The 18,331-nt window shown below is 40.8% G+C and overlaps 1 protein-coding gene across 24 annotated transcripts in view; it reads right to left on the bottom strand.

Annotated features, from left to right (window-relative positions):
* Positions 1-18,278, bottom strand: part of ZNF45 (zinc finger protein 45) — a 32,643-nt gene extending 14,365 nt beyond the window's left edge. For 3 of the 24 annotated variants that reach the window (XM_074314201.1, XM_074314202.1, XM_074314209.1), the window contains exons 1-3: positions 17,951-18,251; positions 10,151-10,650; positions 42-9,649 (exon numbers count right to left, since the gene is read on the bottom strand). The gene's annotated coding sequence lies outside the window, so the exon portion shown is untranslated. Of the gene's footprint in view, positions 1-41; positions 9,650-10,141; positions 10,651-17,950 lie in introns of all 24 variants that reach the window. The other 21 variants (XM_074314200.1, XM_074314196.1, XM_074314199.1 and 18 more) reach the window with 21 other exon arrangements.
* Positions 18,279-18,331: the final 53 nt, after the last annotated feature.

Here is an 18,331-nt window from a genome sequence, read left to right on the forward strand (position 1 = left end):
TGGAACAGTGTCTGGCAGCCTAAACATTCAGTAGAAGTTACCCGTATGGCTGCTTTGCGTGAAACAGTCAAGGAACCACTTCCTGGGGGTGCTGCAGCCGCACACAGCCTGACGAGCAGAGTGTGGGCTGGGCTCCAGACACCACTCTCCCCTTCAGCCAGGAGCCGCCCAACCGCACATGGAGGCCCTGAAGTTCTCCTTGTAGCTCCCAGGGTTTGATTCCGATTCTGGGGAGGGTGGAAATTGAGAGTAAAATGCCCAGGTTAAGAGATTATCATGAGTTAATTACATTTTATTTATTTATGAGTTAACTATTATTAGTCATCCAACTTAAGATAGCAGAACGCTAGTATGGAAAAGGGCAACCTAAAACTTTCCCATCTTCGAAGAAATACCCTTTGGGAATCTGTAACTCACTGTGTTCTGCCTCTGTATTTACCCAGTGACTTCTGCTCAGTAAGAGTGTTCTGCAGGACAATCTTCCCCCCATCACCTCCGGGGGAAAGGGGATAATTAGCATATCAACTGTCTGCCTGGTGATTCATGCTTACTTAGCTTTATATCCCAAGCACCTCAAACAGTGCCTGTAACATAGCAATTGCTCCAGCAGACACTCAGCCGTCACTGTCGGTGTCCTGATGAATGAACCCGCCATCAGGCGGAGGCACATGAGAGACTAGATTAAGTGGTCCAAGGTCTCCGAGTTGTGAAATTCTGAGGCTGATGCCAGTGGAAAGGATTTGGAGAGTGGGGTTTTGTTTCCAAGTTTTGCCTCTAGGTCTTTCACCGTATTTGCTGTCCTTGGGCAAGATCAAAGTCCTCTTTGAAAGGAAGAGCCTTCCAAAAGGACTTATAAAAATATCATCGAAGGAAGGTGCTTTCTGTTCTTCCAAGTTGCTGCCTACGTGGAATCCTGTTGCAAAATCCACAGAATGTGCCCTTCAAAATACTCAGAACAACTATGTCATCGCCTGCACAATTAGATTAGACAGGCTAACTTATTCTTCATTAAATAAATGAGTTTATTAATTCAATGAACACTTGTAGAAACCTTATTAAAAGAAATCCAATTACCCAGTCTCAACTTAGTCTAGTGATTAGGAAACTGGCACATTAGAAGTCTGACAATTAAGTTCATGAACTTGTTGCAAGGATGTTGCTAACCCTTTTGGTATCAGAGGGATTATTCATTATGAATTTGTACCAACTGGACAAACAGTTAACCAAGTTTACTATTTGGAAGTGCTGAAAAGGCTGCGTAAAAAAGGTTAGATGACCTGAACTTTTCACCAACAATTCATGGCTCTTGCATCACAACAATGCACCAGCTCACATACCACTGTCTGTGAGGGAGTTTTTAGCCAGTGAACAAATAACTGTATTGGAACACCCTCCCTACTCACCTGATCTGGCCCCTAATGACTTCTTTCTTTACCTGAAGACAAAGGAAGACATTGTGATGACATTCAGGACATCAAGTGTAATACGATGACAGCTCTGATGGCCATTCCAGAAAGAGTTCCAAAATTGCTTTGAAGGGTGGACTAGACACTGGCATCAGTTCATAGCTTCCTAAGGGAAGTACTTCGAAGGTGACCGTAGTGATATTCAGCAGTGAGGTACGTAGCACTTTTTCTAGGATGAGTTCGCGAACGTAATTGTCTGACCTCATATGTTACACATGCTAAGTAGCAGAGTAGTGAGCAGGGCCCTCTGGAGGAGATCCCGGGCTCAAGACTCACACTTGATTGCAAGGAGTTCTACAAACATGGGGTTTGACTTAAGCCCTGGAGGATTGCTGACTTCTATGAGCCAAAGAGAAGCAGAACCACCGAAAAACTGCAAGAGAAGGAACGTTACAACGTGAGGACAAGCAAGAAGCAGAAAAAGATGTGCAGGAAGGCAGGATTCAAACTACGATGCTAAGAGAGTCAGTTTCATCCACAGGTCAGCAGGAAAGCAGCAAAGCACTTGAGGAAGGGAGGGTAAGAAGATTCCTTCTGTGTTGGAAACAGATTACTCTCCCAGCAGACAGGAGGAGACTTGAGGGGGAAAATGTGGTTAGGAGAGCCAGTTCAAGAATCACTTCCTTCTGTGTGTCCTCTTTAAAAAAGTGTCTCTTCATGTCCTCTGCCCATTTTTTAATTGGGTTGTTTTTTTTTGGTTTTGAGTTGAATTAGTTTTTATAAATTTTGGATATTAACCCCTTATCAGATGTATCACTGATATTATCTTCTCCCATTCAGTAGGATGCCTTTTTGTTTTATTGATGGTTTCCTTTGCTGTAAAAAAACTTTAGTTTGATGTAATCCCATGTTTATTTTTTCTCTTACGTTCTCCTGCCCGCGGGGATATATCAGTAAAAATATTGCTAAGGGTAATGTCTGCAAATTTACTTACTATATTTTCTTCTAGGAGTTTTATGGTTTCAGATCTTACATTTAAGTCTTTAATCCATTTTGAATTTATTGTATATGGTGTAAGGAGGTGGTCCAGCTTCATTTTTTTTGCATGTGTCTGTCCAGATTTACCAGCACCATTTGTTGAATATCAGTAGATGACTAGATTAAGAAACTGTGGTATATTTACACAACAGAGTATTACTCGGCCATAAAGAAGAATGAAATCTTACCATTTGCAACCATATGGATGGACCTAGAGAACGTTATGTTAAGTGAAATAAGTCAGATGGAGTAAGACAAATACTATATGATCTCACTTATATGTAGAATCTACAGAATAGAATAAATGAACAAACTAATCAGAAACAATCTCAGAGATATAGAGAAAAACTGAGATTGCTTGATGGGAGGGGGGCAGAGATGAGGGGAAGGTGAGGGGATTAGAAAGCACAAATTAGTAAACACAAGATTGCCACAGGGATACAAAAGACAGTTTGGGGACTATAATCAATGTTGTAAAGATTTTGTAGCGTGTCAGATGGGCACCTGTCTTATTAGGGAAGCCACTTAAAGGACAGTGTAGATGCCTGACCACTGTGCTGTACACCTGAGGCGGAAGCTGAATAACAATGTCAAGTATAATTTAATATATATATGGTCACAGGATTGGAGTACAGCACGGGGAATAGAGTCAATGGAACTATAAGAGCTATATACGATGTCAGAGGGGTAGCAGATTGGGGAGGGGGGTTATAACTTTGTAAAGGGTGTAAAATGTCTAGCACACTGTTTTGGACACCTGAAACTAATTTTAAAAGGCGGGGGGGGGGATAATCACTTCCTTCTCTAGTCAAATGTCACCTCCTCAGACAGGTTCTCTTGGGCCACCTTATAGAGAATTTCGATCTCCTAATCACATGCCACACTTCCTATCCCCTATCCTTGCTAATTCTTTTCTCTTTCTCACACACCACTCTCTGACACCACTAGCTATTTTACTTATTTATATTCATCACATCCGTCCCACAGGGAGTTTTGTTTCCTGTTCTGGATCCCCAACTCCTAATATGCTGCTACAAGCACTTGGTAAGAACTCAACAAAGATTTCAGAATGATTGCTGTAGTGAATGGCTGACAGATCCATCATACAGATCAGGCCTCATTATTTATCACCTGAATCACTCATTCAACATGTTAATTATCGAGAGCCTACTCTGTGCCAGCCAACGATCCTAGGTGTGAAAAATGCAGTGAACAAAGCAGGCAAAGACCTTGATCTCATGGAGCTGATATAATGGAACACAAGGGTAACAAACCAATTTAACATAGTGAGAGATGCTTTGAAGAACAATAGGCAGGGTAAAGGAATACGAAGAGATGGAAAGGGGCTGTTACAGAAGAAGTGTGTCACGAAAGGCTGCTCTTCCATTTCAGCAGAACCCCGAACCAAGGGCAAAAGGGCCAAGTCAGTATCTAATATCTCAAGGACATGTAATTTAGCCAGAGGGAAACAGAAAATATTTGTCGTTAAAAAACCTATTCTCTCGGGGCCGGCCCGGTGGCTCAGGCGGTTAGAGCTCCATGCTCCTAACTCCAAAGGCTGCCAGTCCGATTCCCACATGGGCCAGTGGGCTCTCAACCACAAGGTTGCCAGTTGGATTCCTCGAGTCCCGCCAGGGATGGTGGGCTGTGCCCCCTGCAACTAGAAAACGGCAACTGGACCTGGAGCTGAGCTGCGCCCTCCACAACTAAGACTGAAAGGACAACAACTTGAAGCTGAATGGCACCCTCCACAGCTAAGATTGAAAGGACAACAACTTGACTTGGAAAAAAGGCCTGAAGTGCACACTGTTCCCCAATAAAGTCCTGTTCTCCTTCCCCAATAAAATCTTTAAAAAAAAAAAAAAAAGAAAGAAAAGCCTGTTCTCTCTACCAGTGCTTCTCCAATTGTCACGTTCCATGAATCGCTTGGGGACCCCATGAAGAGTCAGCTGCCTATGTCTCACCCCAGAGATTCTAAATCAGAAGATCCAGGTGGGGACTCAGAGTCTATAGTCTAACAACACCCCTGGTGATGCTGATGCTGTTGGTGCCTGGAGGGCAGTTTGAGTGGCATCAGTTACATACAGCCCTCTAGACATTTTCAGACAGACTAAGGACTTGAGCTGTTCACCTCCAACTACTAACCCCAACAGACTGCCCTAGTGCTCAAGGGCAAACAAACTAAAGAAGGTAAACACAAATCTCAAGTTTCTCTTTCTCTCTGATCCTAACAAACAGAATTACCATCAAGGTTTGTTAGGATCAGAAAGAGTACCAAGATCAACTCTAAGTACCTAATTTTACCCTCAAGGAAACCCGGGCTGTCCATAAAAGACTCCCAACACTTGTGGGAGCTGACATTTATAGCAGCTGACTTACCACCTCCCACGGCATCGTTTATGTGAATGCTTCACATGTAGCATGCCATTTGATCTTCATCACGATTCTAGAGATTGAGGCAATAATTAGCCCCATTTTACAGATAAGGACACTGAGAAACAGAGAAGCTAAGTTAACTTGGCTCGTGATTAATCAGTGGCCAATAGAAGAGTCAAGAATTTCACCCAGAGCCTTTTTTACTACATTAGACTCATAGGGGAGCTTTAAAAAAACAAACAATGCTCAGACCATATCCACAAGTAATTAAATCTGAATCTGTGGAGGTGTGTGGCGGATATCTGCATTTTTGCACCCCTGCCACCGCCCTAGGCCATGAACCCCGGTAATCTGACACCAGCACCCATGCCCTTGACCATACAGTAAACTCATGTGCATCTGTATTGTAAAGCCTGAAATTCCAGGTGCTGCCTTAACACGTTTGGCCTCACACGGCCCCCAAACCCTGGCCATGAGTTCCTCTGCTCTCTCCACATATGGCCTTGACCCTGGGGGAAAGGCTCCCCACCCAGCTAGTTCCCCTGTATATTAACCATGTTTTAAGATTCTGTATTGGCTACTTGACAGCTGTTTTTCCCGACCTCTCCATATGTCTGCTGAATCACAGGGCCAGACTATTGACCAACGTTATGTACCACTTCCCTGCAAGCAAGCTTTCGAGGGCACGTGAGTCACATTATTAGGTAGGTGCAAAAGTAACTGTGGTTTTTGCAATTATTTTTAACCTTTTAAACTGCAATTACTTTTGCACCAACCTAATATAATTCCCCCAATCACCGACCCTGACCTGCCTGTTTTTACTTAGTATCCAACATGGGATGTCTCTACCTAGTTCCTTTCTGCCAGTATAGCACTAAAGGAATAGTTCCAGTTCCACCTCCCACCCCCTACCCCCGCTTCCTGATTCCCGTGTGTGACAGGCTTCATGTAGCCTTGTGTGGCATGCTATGCCTCTCATATCTGGGGGAGCTGTATTAAAAATCTTTCTCAGTGGCATCAATCGCTCCATGTTGTCACTCAGTCACCTTTATAACTTAAGACATGACACGATTCACCCTATCAGGTGGACCAGCTGCACCCACCCCCACCAGGTCCTCAATCTAATAGGTTTCACCTCCCTGCCAGACTGTGACATTATTCAAACAAGACAATCACATCCTCCATGGGAACCAAGGGTCACCCTACCCTGTTGTCACTACAAAGCCCGCCTACTATAGCCCCTGCTGGGTCATTCTAATCCCAAGCGCACGCCCTGTATGGCCTTGCATGATGTGTAAGTGTCCTGCTCCCACAAGCTCTGAGTATGTGACTAATAAACTGCTGCCAGTCTCATCTGTCCAGTGTGGAGTCATGTATTCAGCCATCTCCCTATTTAGGAAAGGAATTCCTCCTCCCCAAACAGGGTGAACAGGAGGGGAGCAGAGCAAAATCAGAATTAGAGAAAGCTAATAAAGCCCATACTTATTCAAATAGTAAAAGGCCTGAGTCTGTTTATTTTTCACCATGTTCCCCAGGTGATTCTGATATGACCAAAGTTTGAGAACCACTACATTATTCTATTCCGCCTCTTAGGGAGTTATCTGAACGTCCAAGGACATCTAGGAAGCCAAGGGCAGGGCTATGCCTGGCTCAAGCCTCCTGGTTACCAACTCTCTATTGTAAGATGCCCGCAGAGGTCTAAGAGGCAAGAGTGACTTGTAAATGCCAGACCAGTGCTGTCCAACAGAAATGTAATGCAAGCTACATACGTACTTGAAGTGTTTCGAGGAGACACATTAAAAAAATGTGAAAAGAAGCAAGTGAGCTTAATTTTAACAATATATTTTATTTAACCCAATATAGCTAAAATATTACCACTTTTAACTTGTAATCAAGATAAAACTTGAGATATTTTATATTCTCTTTTCATACCAAGTCTTAGAAATCCATTGTGTCTTAATTAGCACTCGCCACATTTCAAGTTCTCAACAGTCACATGTGGCTAATGGTTACTATATTGGAGCAGATTCAGACCTTTTTAAAGCAGCAGAGACCATATACTCAGCCTCCCGGGACTCTCTAGGTTCAAAAGACAGCAAATTAGTTTTAGGTTTAAACAACGGTAGAAACTATTCATTTTTGTTCCATTGTAAGACAGAGTTGAAGTACCAAAAGCAGAAGGCAGTTATTGAAAAGTTATTGCCCTTTCAATAACTCACTGCATTTTTCATGTTGTATACTCACCTGTAATAGATAAAGGACAACTCTAGTCTGTAATATACAGGATTTACGATGTGCCAGGCACTATTTCAAGCTCTTTACGTATCATCTCTTTTCACCTTCTCAAAAAACTTCAGGACGTAGGTACTGATGTTTTCCCTATTTGCCAGGTGAGAAAATGGAGGCACAGAGAACTTAAGGAATTTGCCCAAGGTCACCCAGTCACAGAGTGCTGGAGCTAGGTTTCAAACCTAGCTGCTGAGGTTTGATCCTGGTTCTGTCACTTGCTGACTGTGCCACCAGGTCATTTATTCAACTGTCTGTGCCTGTTTCTTCATTTTTTAAAATGAGACTAAAAAAAGCATTGTTATGAAAAATGAGTCAGTACATATAAAGCACTGGAAATTCTGAGTCTAAGAGGTACACCACATATGTGGACCATTCTCATTCCCATTATGAGCCCCATGCAAAAAACAAAAACATTGAACATTAACACGGATTTGTTTCTAAGGAAATTTGTTGTAGATCGTGACACTATTAATGCATAACTGCACAGCAACTTTTGAATACTCTGAAAAGGGTGATGGATTCTACAGCCCACCGAAAGTAAAATAAAAGACAAGGAATATGGATATGGATTATCTTTCTTTTCTGTTCTCTAGTCACAGGCTGTAGCACCTTTTGGACAGCTACGTGAATCACTTACTCACTGAGTCACTCTTCTCTGCTGACCTCGTGCTGGGCACTCTGAGAATATGACGAGGTCCATGAAACAAAGGTCCCTGTAGCCTAATGGAAGAGAGAGAAGAAACTGAAAGGTACATGCCAGGGGCAAGCGCAACTCCACAGGAGAAAATTATTCATCCTCCTTCACTAACTGCAAAGCTTTCTAACTTTTTCATGTAAGTAATATTCTCCTGGTTGCCAACAGAGAAAAACTTAGAGTTGCTGTTAATATCTGTTAAGGGTTGAATGCCCCTCAAACTCATACGTTGAAGCCCTAAACTCCAGTACCTCAGATGTAATTATATTTGGAGATAGCGCATTTTTAAAGAGGTGACTGAGTTAAAATGAGACCATCAGGGTGGGTCCTAAACCAATCTGACTGGTGTCCCTGTAAAAGGGAATCTGGACACACACAGGGACAGCAGGGGCATGTAAGCACACGAAGGAAAGACCATGTGAGAGCACAGTCGGAAGGCAGCCATGTGTAAACCAAAATGAGAGGACTCAGAAGAAACCAAACCTGCCCACACCTTGACCTTGAACTTCTAGTTCCAGAACTGTTGGAAAATAAATTTCTGTTGTTTAAGCCACTCAGTCTTTGATATTTTGTTACAGCAGCTCTAGCAAACTAATACAACCTTCCCCCCCAGCCCCCCGTTGGTCTTTATATATAAACAAGTTATGATAATTAATTTTTCAAGTCTTACTGACTCAACATTGGGGTTTGCTTTAAAATACTCAATGGGAAAAATATGTGCATGGGGAGAAGAAAAAGCAACAGATTATTAACAAGGATTGAAGCAGGATGATTGTTACATAGGAGTTCATTATACCATACTTTGGGTATGTTTGGAAATTTCCATAGTAAAGAGTTAAGGGGGTAAATATGAATAGATAACAATTCAAAAAACGTAAATACACACTTTAAAACTGCTGAATAGAAACGCATTAAAATATTAATAACTGTCTATATCCTAGTGTTCTGGGTAATTCTTAATGTTTTCCTTTGTAGATTCCTGTATTTTCTGAATTTACTACAATGAGTGTGCATTTCTTCTATAATCAGAATATGGACTATAAATGTTTATGGAATAAAAAAAAGGTTTTCAAATTTTCATAACGAAGTCCAAATTCACTAACCACTTTTAAAATCTTCTACAATAAATTCCAACCTATCTCCACAATTTGATTCCAAATCAAAACTGACTCCTCTGCAGCCAGTTTCCTATGGTTGACTATTTCTGTAGATTGTTTTTTGCATTTTGGTTCCTAATTCCAATTGTGGGATTTTAGACTGTGGGACTAAGGATACCCAAAGATATGAGGAACACTAGCTCTAGAGGCAAATCCCACTGCTCTTACCAGCAGTATGCCCGCCCTGTCTCCATTTCCTCATCTGTAAAATAGAGGTAGTAACATGGGGCCTTGTAAAGGTTAAATATATTAATTTTTATTAAGCCTTTAGAATGATACTCAGCACTCATTGTTTAACTGCTATATCACTCATGCCCTGTACACGTTCTACATATTTTCACAACTAGTTAACACTAACTGAACACCTTTGTAGCAGAAACATTTACTAATGAATAAAATACCTTATGTGGCTCAGAACACAAAAGGAAGAGAAATGCTAAGTACTGTCGCAGTGGGTTTCTGTGGAGAGGAGCCCTGGGCTCGCTCCCCTCCTTCCTACAGCCCCCTTTCAAAAGTCAGGGCAGGGAAAGGAAAGGAGGCTGGGAGATACTACGATTCTGTCTGGTCCTAACCACAGAGAATACCTGTGACGCATTCTTTCTTAAAAACGGTCAGTAGTAGTCCTGGCACAGCCTCCTTTTCTGCAGGGATCAAAACGACGAGAGAATGACAAGTGACACTTCGAGGAGCTTCCAGAGAAAAGGAGACTTTTGTGATCATATTAACCTTTAACACCTTGCCACACGCCTGAAGTGTTGTAAACATTTCGCTTGTACTATACCATTAATTCTTAAAACAAATGTATAAGGCAAGTACTTGTACTATCCCTTTACAGAAAAGGAAACTGAGGCACAGAGATAATTAAAGTTCTCAGCCAACATTATATGGTTAGAAAGTGACCGAGCATGTGGAAGGGGCAGGGGCAGGTGGGTTGACAAGCAAAGAGCCCGGGAGACCTGCAAACCCTGCCCGATCCCGGTCCGCCTGCAAAGGGGACTCGCGAAACGCCCCTAATGCAGAGGCTCCGGTCAGGGTAAGGCAAGCGGCCGCCCCCGCCCCTCAATCCCGCCCTCTGCCGCTGGCCGCAGCTTTTCTTCTCTGAGACCCACCGCCAGCTTGGCGGACCTCACGACCCGGTCAGAAAAGTTGAAAGAAGCCGCGAGGTCCCAATGGTCACACACCTCACTCACCTCCCAGAGAGAAAAGAAGGCCGCGAGCTCAACCTCCTGCAGCGGAAGTGTCTCTGACTTCGGGGGGGCTCATGGACTACATTTCCCAGCATCCCCGAGAGGAACAAGAGTCGCTGCCCCGCCTGCCTGGGGTAAAAGTACCGGCTCCAGCACCGACGACCTGAATCGAATTTCCCAGAATCCACGAAAGGTGCAGGATTCCTATCCTCGCCCTCCGGTAGCCGAAATGCCTCCATACATGCAGAATTATACATCCTTATTTTCCCGGCAGAGCAAGTAAGATACCCGCACTTTCCTGGAGCGGAAGAGCTACAATCACAGCAAGCGTCTGGACTACGTGTCCCAGAATCCTCTGTAGGGCTGAGCTTCCCGCCCGCGTGCAATTTTCCTTTTCAGAGTAGCAGGTGGAATCCAAATAAACTAGCGGGTGCTTGTGGAACTCCGTTTGCGTTTTTCTTTTTTCTCACTGTTCTCTTTTACACGTGACAGAAGTTGGAAATCTGAAAAATAAATGGAAAATAATTACAAAGGAGTGCCATGGTTGAACTAAAAATAGAGACCAGAAGAGAAAGGGGCGGGCTGAGCTGCACTGAATAAGCCTTTATTACACGGGCCTTTATTCACCTGTGACCAAGAACTCATAAAAAGGAGATGTAACCATCAAGCAGGATATGAAACAGAGCAGCAAAACTCTCCGCTTTTCCTTCGCTTTAGTTTTCTTGCATTCGCAGGGAACTGGAGAAAATATAGTATAGAATAGGGTCCACCCTATATAGTATCTTGATACAAATTCTTTGAGTTCAAATGAAAGAATCACATAACTCTTGCTCTTTTTATTGCAATATAATTGACAGAGAAGGTTTGTATATTGAAGATGTACAACGCGTTGATTTGAAACATTGATATATTCCAATATAATTACCACCTTAGTGTTAGCTAAAACTTCTATCACTTCACATAATTTTCATTACTTTTTTGTGTTGAGAACAGTTAAGATCTAGTGTCCTGGCAACTTTGAAGTTTTAATACAGAATTGTTGACTATAATCACTAAGCAGTGGATTAGCCCCCCAAGACTTATCTACTAGTTCCAAATTTGTACTCTTAAGACAACATACCCCCCCATTCCCCTAACCCCCAGCCTCTGGTAACCATCGTTCTACTATTTTTTATGACTTCATCAATTTTAGAGTCTACATAAAAGTGATATTATACAGTATGTCTTTCTCTGTTGGGCTTAGCTCACTTTGCGTAATGCCTTCAAGGTCCATCTATGTTGTTGCAAACGGCAGCATTTCCTTCTTTCTCACGGCTGAATAATATTCCATTGTATATATGCCACAAATTTTTTTATCAGAGTGGTGAGAGTGGGCAATCTTGTTTTGTTCCTCATCTTAGAGGAAAAGCTTTCAACCTTTCACCATTAAGTATAATGTTAACTGTGGGTTTGATGTATATGGCATTTATTATATTAAAGTATGGTCCATCTATATCTTATTTGTTGAGAGTTTTAATCATGAAAGGATGTATTTTATCAAATGCTTTTTGATTATCTATTGAGATGATCATATGATTTATCTTTCATTTTATTAATGTGGTATATCACATTTACTGATTTGTGTGTGCAGAACCATCCTTGCATTGCAGGGATACATTCCACTTCGTCACAATGTGTGATCCTTCTAATGTGCTGTTTAATTCAGTCTGCTGATATTTTTTTGAGATTTTTTGCATCTACATTCATCAGGAATATTGGTCTGTAGTTTTCTTGTAATGTTCTTGTCTGGCTTTGGTATCAGGGTAATTGCTGGCTTCACAAAATAAGTCTGTGAGTGATCCTTCCTCTTCACTTTTTGGAAGAGCTGGGATGATTGGTGGTAATTCTTTAAATGTTCGGTAGAATTCACTAGAGAAACCAGGTGGTCCTGACATTTCCTGTGTTGGGAGAATTTTTATTCCTAATTCAATCTCCTCACTCATTATTAGTTTGTTCAGATTTTCTATTTCTTTCTGATTCAGTGTTGGTAGGTTTATGTTTCTAGGAATTTATCTTTTTCTTCTAGGTTATCCAATTTGTTTACATATAAATGTTCATACTAGTTCCTTATGATTCTATGTACTTCTGTGATATTAGCAGTATTGCCTCATTTCTATTTATTTGAATCTTTTTGTTTTTTGGTGTGTGTGTGTGTGTGTGTGTGTGTGTGTGTGTGTCCCTTTTTTTCAGTCTAGTTAAAAATTGATCAATTTTGTTTACCTTTTCAAGAAAATAGCTCTTAGTTTCATTGATCTTTCCTATTGATTTTCTGGTTTCTATTTCTGCCCTGATATTTGTTTCTTCCTTCCTTTTGCTAGCTTTGGATTTAGTTTGTACTTCTTTCTCTGGTTCCTTCTGGTGTAAAGTTAAGGTGTTAATCTGAGATTTTATTTTCTTAATATAGGCATTTATTATTATAAACTTCCCTCTTAGAACTGCTTTTGCAGCATCCCACAGGTTTTGGTATGTTTGTTTCCATTTCTTTTTTTTTCAAGACATTTTTTTATTTCCCTTTTGATTTCTTCTTTGATCCACTGGTTGTCCAATAGTTTGTTGTTTAATCTCCACATTTTTGTAGATTTTTCCAGCTTCTCCCTGTTATTGATTTCTAGTTTCATATTATTAAGGCCAGAAGAGATATCTGATATAATTTCACTCTTCTTAAATTTGCTAAGACTTGTTTTGTGGCCTATCATATGATCTATCTTTGATAATGTTCGTATGCCCTTAAGAAAAAAGCATATTCGTGTGCCCTTAAGAAAAAAGCAAACATGTATAGAACATTCCACTCAACACTGTTGAGTGGAATGTTCTATACATGTTTGTTAGGTCCATTTAATCTAAAGTATGGTTTAAGTCCAACATTTTCATGTTGATTTTCTGTCTGGATGATCTATCCATTCTTGAAACTGGGGTACTGAAGTCCCCTATTATTGTAACATTGTCCATTTCTTCCGAGATTTGTTAGCATTTGCTTAGTATATTTAGGTGCTCTGATGTTGGGTGTGGATATATTTGTGATTGTTATACCATCTTGATGAATTGACACCTTTTACATTATATAATGACCTTTTACATTATATAATAACAAGAGTTAACCATTTTGGCTTAAAGTCTATTTTGTCTTATATAATTATTGCTACCCCTGCTCTCTTTTGGTTTCCACTTGCAAGGAATCTTTTTCCATCCTTCACTTTGATCTTATGTGTGTCCTTAAAGCTGAAGTTAGTCTCTTCTAGGCAGCATGTTGTTTGCTCTTTTTTCATCCATCTAGCCTCTCCATGCCTTCTGATTGGAGAATTCAATCCATTTATATTTAAATTATTGATAGTAAGGACTTACTAGTGCTGTCTTATTAATTTTACCTGGCTATTCTGTCCTTTAACCTTTATTCTATAGTTAAGTGGTTAACAAACGACCAAATTTGGAATCTGACTGTACATTTACCTTAGCCAGTGTGTTATGTATTTTCAATTTATTTATTAGCATTGTTTCAATTCAGCTTGAAGAACTCCTCTCAGCATTTTGTAAGGCAGGTCTAGTGGTGATGAAGTCCCTCAGTTCTTGTTAGTTTGAGAAAGTCTTTATTTCCTCTTCATTTCTGAAAGCTAACATTGCCAGATAGGGCATTCTTGGTTGGCAGTTTTTTTATTTTAGCCTATCACAAAGGTAAAGTGTCTCTTTATTTTATCACATCATATCAGGGATGCACAATCAACATGACTTATCACTGTTGATGCTGACCTTGATCATCTGGATGAGATAGGGTCCTAATCATGCTTCATTCCAGATGCGACAGTGCAACTAAAAATGCTCATGAAAGAGGACCTCCAGAACTGCTTCAGAAATTGACGAGAACAATGGGAGAAGTGTGTTCGAAGCAAGGGAGAGTATTTTGAGGGGGATTAATGGCAATGTGTCTTTTATTGTAATAGTTTTTTTTTTTAAGATTTTATTGGGGAAGGGGAACAGGACTTTATTGGGGAACACTGTGTACTTCCAGGCCTTTTTTTTTTTCCCAAGTCAAGTTGTTGTCCTTTCAATCTTAGTTGTGGAGGGTGCTGTTCAGCTTCAAGTTGTTGTTCTTTCAGTCTTAGTTATAGAGGGCACAGCTCAGCTCCAGGTCCAGTTGCCGTTGCTAGTTGCAGGGGGGCACAGCCCACCATCCCTTGCGGGAGTCGATCCGGCAACCTTGTGGTTGAGAGGATGCGCTCCAACCAACTGAGCCATCTGGGAGCTCAGCAGCAGCTCAGCTCAAAGTGCCATGTTCAATTTTAGTTGCAGGGGGCACTGCCCACCATCCCTTGCGGGAGTCAAGTAATTGAACTGGCAACCTTGTGGTTGAGAGCCCGTGCTCCAACCAACTGAGCCATCCGGGAGGCAGCTCAGCTCAAGGTGCCCTGTTCAATCTTAGTTGCAGGGGGCAGAGCCCACCATCCATTGCGGGACTTGAGGAGTTGAACTGGCAACCTTGTGGTTGAGAGCCCACTGGCCCATGTGGGAATCGAACCGGCAGCCTTCGGAGTTAGGAGCATGGAGCTCTAACCACCTGAGCCACCAGGCCGACCCCATGTAATAATTATTTTAATTTAAACATTCACCATATTGTTTGATCACACCTCATAGATCTAAGTTTCTGACCTATATCATTTTGTATCTCTATGAAGAACTTCTTTTAACATTTCTTGCAAGGCAGAATTACTGGCAACAAATTCCCTCAGTCTTTACTTCTTTAAGAAAGTCTTTATTTCTTCTTCACTTCTGAAGGATAATTTCACTGGATATAGGATTCTATGTTAGTGGGTGTTTCCTTCAACACTTCAAATATTTCTCTCCATGTTATTCTTGCTTGTCTGTTTTTTGAAGTCTAATTTAATTTTCATCCTTGTGTCTCTCTAGGTTAGTTGCCACCCCCCAAACTCTGGCGTCTTTCCAAGATTTTGTCTTTGGTTTTCTAAAGTTTTAATATGATATGCGTTGGTGTAGTTTTTGGTGTTTATCCTAACCTTTCTGGACTGTGGTTTGGTGCCTGTCATTAATTGTGGAAAATTGTCAGCCATTATCAATTCAATCTTTTTTCTGCTCCTCCCTGTATTCCATTATACATATATTACACTTTTTGTATTTATCCTCAAGTTTTTTAAAATTCCGTTCCATTTTTCTGTTTTTCATAGCATTTCAGTTTAGAAAGTTACTATTAATATATCTTCAAGCTCATTGATTCTTTGCTTGGCCATATTCAGTCTACTGGTGATTCTATCAAAGGCATTCTTCATTTCATCACAATTTTTATTATTTGTTAGCATTTCAGGCTTTTTCTCTCTCTAAATTTTGGTAAAATATATATAACAAAATTTACCACTTAACCATTTTTAAGTGTACAGTTCAGTGGTATTAGGTACATTCACATTGTTGTGCAACCATCACCACCATTCACATCCAGAACTCTTTTCATCTTGCAAAACTGAAAACTATACTCATCAAATAATTACCTCCCAAGCCTCTTTTCCATAGCCCCTAGCAACCACCATTCTACTTTCTGTCTCTATGAATTTGACTGCTCTAGGTACCTCATATAAGTGGAATCATACAATATTTATCTTTTTGTGACTGGCTTATTCATTTAGCATAATGTCCTCTAGGTCCATCCATGTTATAGCATGTATCAGAATGTCCTTCCCTTTTAAGACTGAATAATGGTCTATTGTATGTATATACCATATTTTGTTTTTCCACTCATCCATCAGTGGATATTTGGGTTGCTTTAACTTTTTGGTTATTGTGAAGAATGCTGCCATGAACAGCATTAGAGCACGGTGCTCTTAACACCAAGGTTGCTGGTTCAATCCCCACCTGGGCCACTCTGAGCTGCACCCTCCACAACTAGATTGAAACAACTACTTGACTTGGAGCTGATGGGTCCTGGAAAAACACACTTAAAATAAATAAAAGTTAAAAAAAAAAAAAAGTAGAAGGAAATGTATTTTTAAAAGTCAATGTGAGGAATGGGAATGTACCAAAGATAAAATCACTGTATTATTACTGACAATGACCACTCTGTCATTCAAAGTTGAAATATTTTAACAGTAATAAAGCCTTACCCAGCAAACAGAACTCTAATTTTGCATTTCATTGGAATCATATAACAACGTATTAATTATCTATAATTTGAAGCATGGCAAGTAGTTCTCTGATGGATAAATTGAATGGTCTTAAACCTATTGTCTTCTCTGAGTCATTGTTTTCTTTTCAGAAAATAGAAATAATGATACTTGATGTAAAATCCAGGACAATACTCCCTACTCCTAGTTCTCTGCTCTCAGCCAAACTGCCTCTCTAAGTGTAAATTATGTTTTTCTTCAAGGGCTTTCCAAATGTATTCACTAAAAATTTCCTCACAGCACAAGAGAATAGAAGCCTGCCTCTGGGTGTCTAAGATGGACACGAAAGTTGAAACCTTTAGCATACAGAGCATGTGGCTCTAAATTCTTTCTTATTTGAAAAGGTATGCTGATGTATTCTCCTGAGGAAAGAAAAAATCTATCTGATTGAATATAAAATATCCAAATGATTTTCTAGATAAATAGCAAATCCTCTTTCATCCAAATCTTGAAGTAAAGTTATTGCTCCAAAAAGATGCAACATTCCTTTCTTTATTTCATTGTTGAGAAGATAAGAAGGCTTATGGTCATTCACAAATATACACAGTCATAATGTCAGAGGGTTCTATATTTATATAATCAAAGTCACACATATCCAACTCAGTCATGCAGCTTCTCGCTCAACAATCCTGTTCACACAGTGATTCACCTTCACATTCTCCACAGAATACACATAAAAAAAGCATAATATTCAAAACACCATATAAATTTTAAATCACTCTCACAGATAAAAACACAACTTCCTATGGTAGAATTCCACACACAGTCACACAAGCACTCAAGTTTTAACTTTTTACTGTCTCTTCCCAAAGAGTCTGGGAAAGAAAATATTATTAGGAGACTAAAACAAGTGTTCAAACTTTGTTCTCAAGGTGCTCGTCCAGCTGGGGAAGGAAATGTTCCAGTCTATAATGGGGCCAGGGAGAGGGGGCTAGCATGAGTGACAGTCAGAGTTTACACACAGTTTCATCTAAGGTCATGCTATTTTCACAAGTCCCAATGGGGAATTGGAAGAGATAAAAATGGATTGAAATCTGATTTGATTTGGCTATATGCAGGGCTGCATTATGACTTTGGTGGGCTCCTTTTTCCATAAAAATAAAAATTATATTTTACAGTTGTGTTGGTATAGTAATTAATAAGTTAATATATTGCATTTCCTTGACTTAAACATTTTCTTCAACTTAAAAATAAATTTTTAATTCTTATTTTTAAAAGAATTTTGTGTGAGCCGCTAAAAGTTTTGTGGGCCCTAGGCACTTTGTTTACTGTGCCTAATGGATGAGTTGGTCCTGCTAGGATGTGTCTTGGACAAAAGTCAGCCAGACTCGGGTTTTAACGGAGAGAAGAGAAAGTTACTGGGCATGAGGAATTTCAGGGTGGGAAAGAAGAGGGCTTAACAAATTTTATATAATCTCAAAATCTGAAATACAAACCACTTTCATACCCAAAGGGACGCACTCCAAAAAAAACCCACAAACAGAAATACAAACCCACATGTGGTACAGACACACAGTGGGTCCCAGAATGTCACAGAGAATGAAAACATGAATACATACACACACGCCCAGGCATTCTTTCTTTAAAACAAATGTATACTCACCGCCTCCTGTGCTCCTGGCGCTACCTTAGGCGGCGAAAGACCAAAGTCCCTGTCCTCACACAGCTCGCATCCAGGGAACCACCGTACCCAGGAACCCGCCACCTCATCTTCCTGCACGCAGGTCTGAGGCTCCGAGGCCGCATGCCTCTGCTCTGCCTTCTACAGCCTCGACTCAGATTCCCCTTGCCTCCTCCACCTGCACAAGACCACCAGAACTCACCATCATACTCAGTAGGGGCATCCTCGGGGTATCCTCCACCTCGCGCGGGCGCACCCCCGCGCCTGCGCACACCGAGAACAGGCTGCAGAACCACCGGCTCCCAGTCGCAAGGACTATCCTGTTTGGACTGCATTTCCCAGAAGCCACCGGGCTCTCATCGA

The sequence above is a fragment of the Rhinolophus sinicus genome, linkage group LG11 (assembly GCF_036562045.2).
Source record: "Rhinolophus sinicus isolate RSC01 linkage group LG11, ASM3656204v1, whole genome shotgun sequence".
NCBI lineage: Eukaryota > Metazoa > Chordata > Mammalia > Chiroptera > Rhinolophidae > Rhinolophus > Rhinolophus sinicus.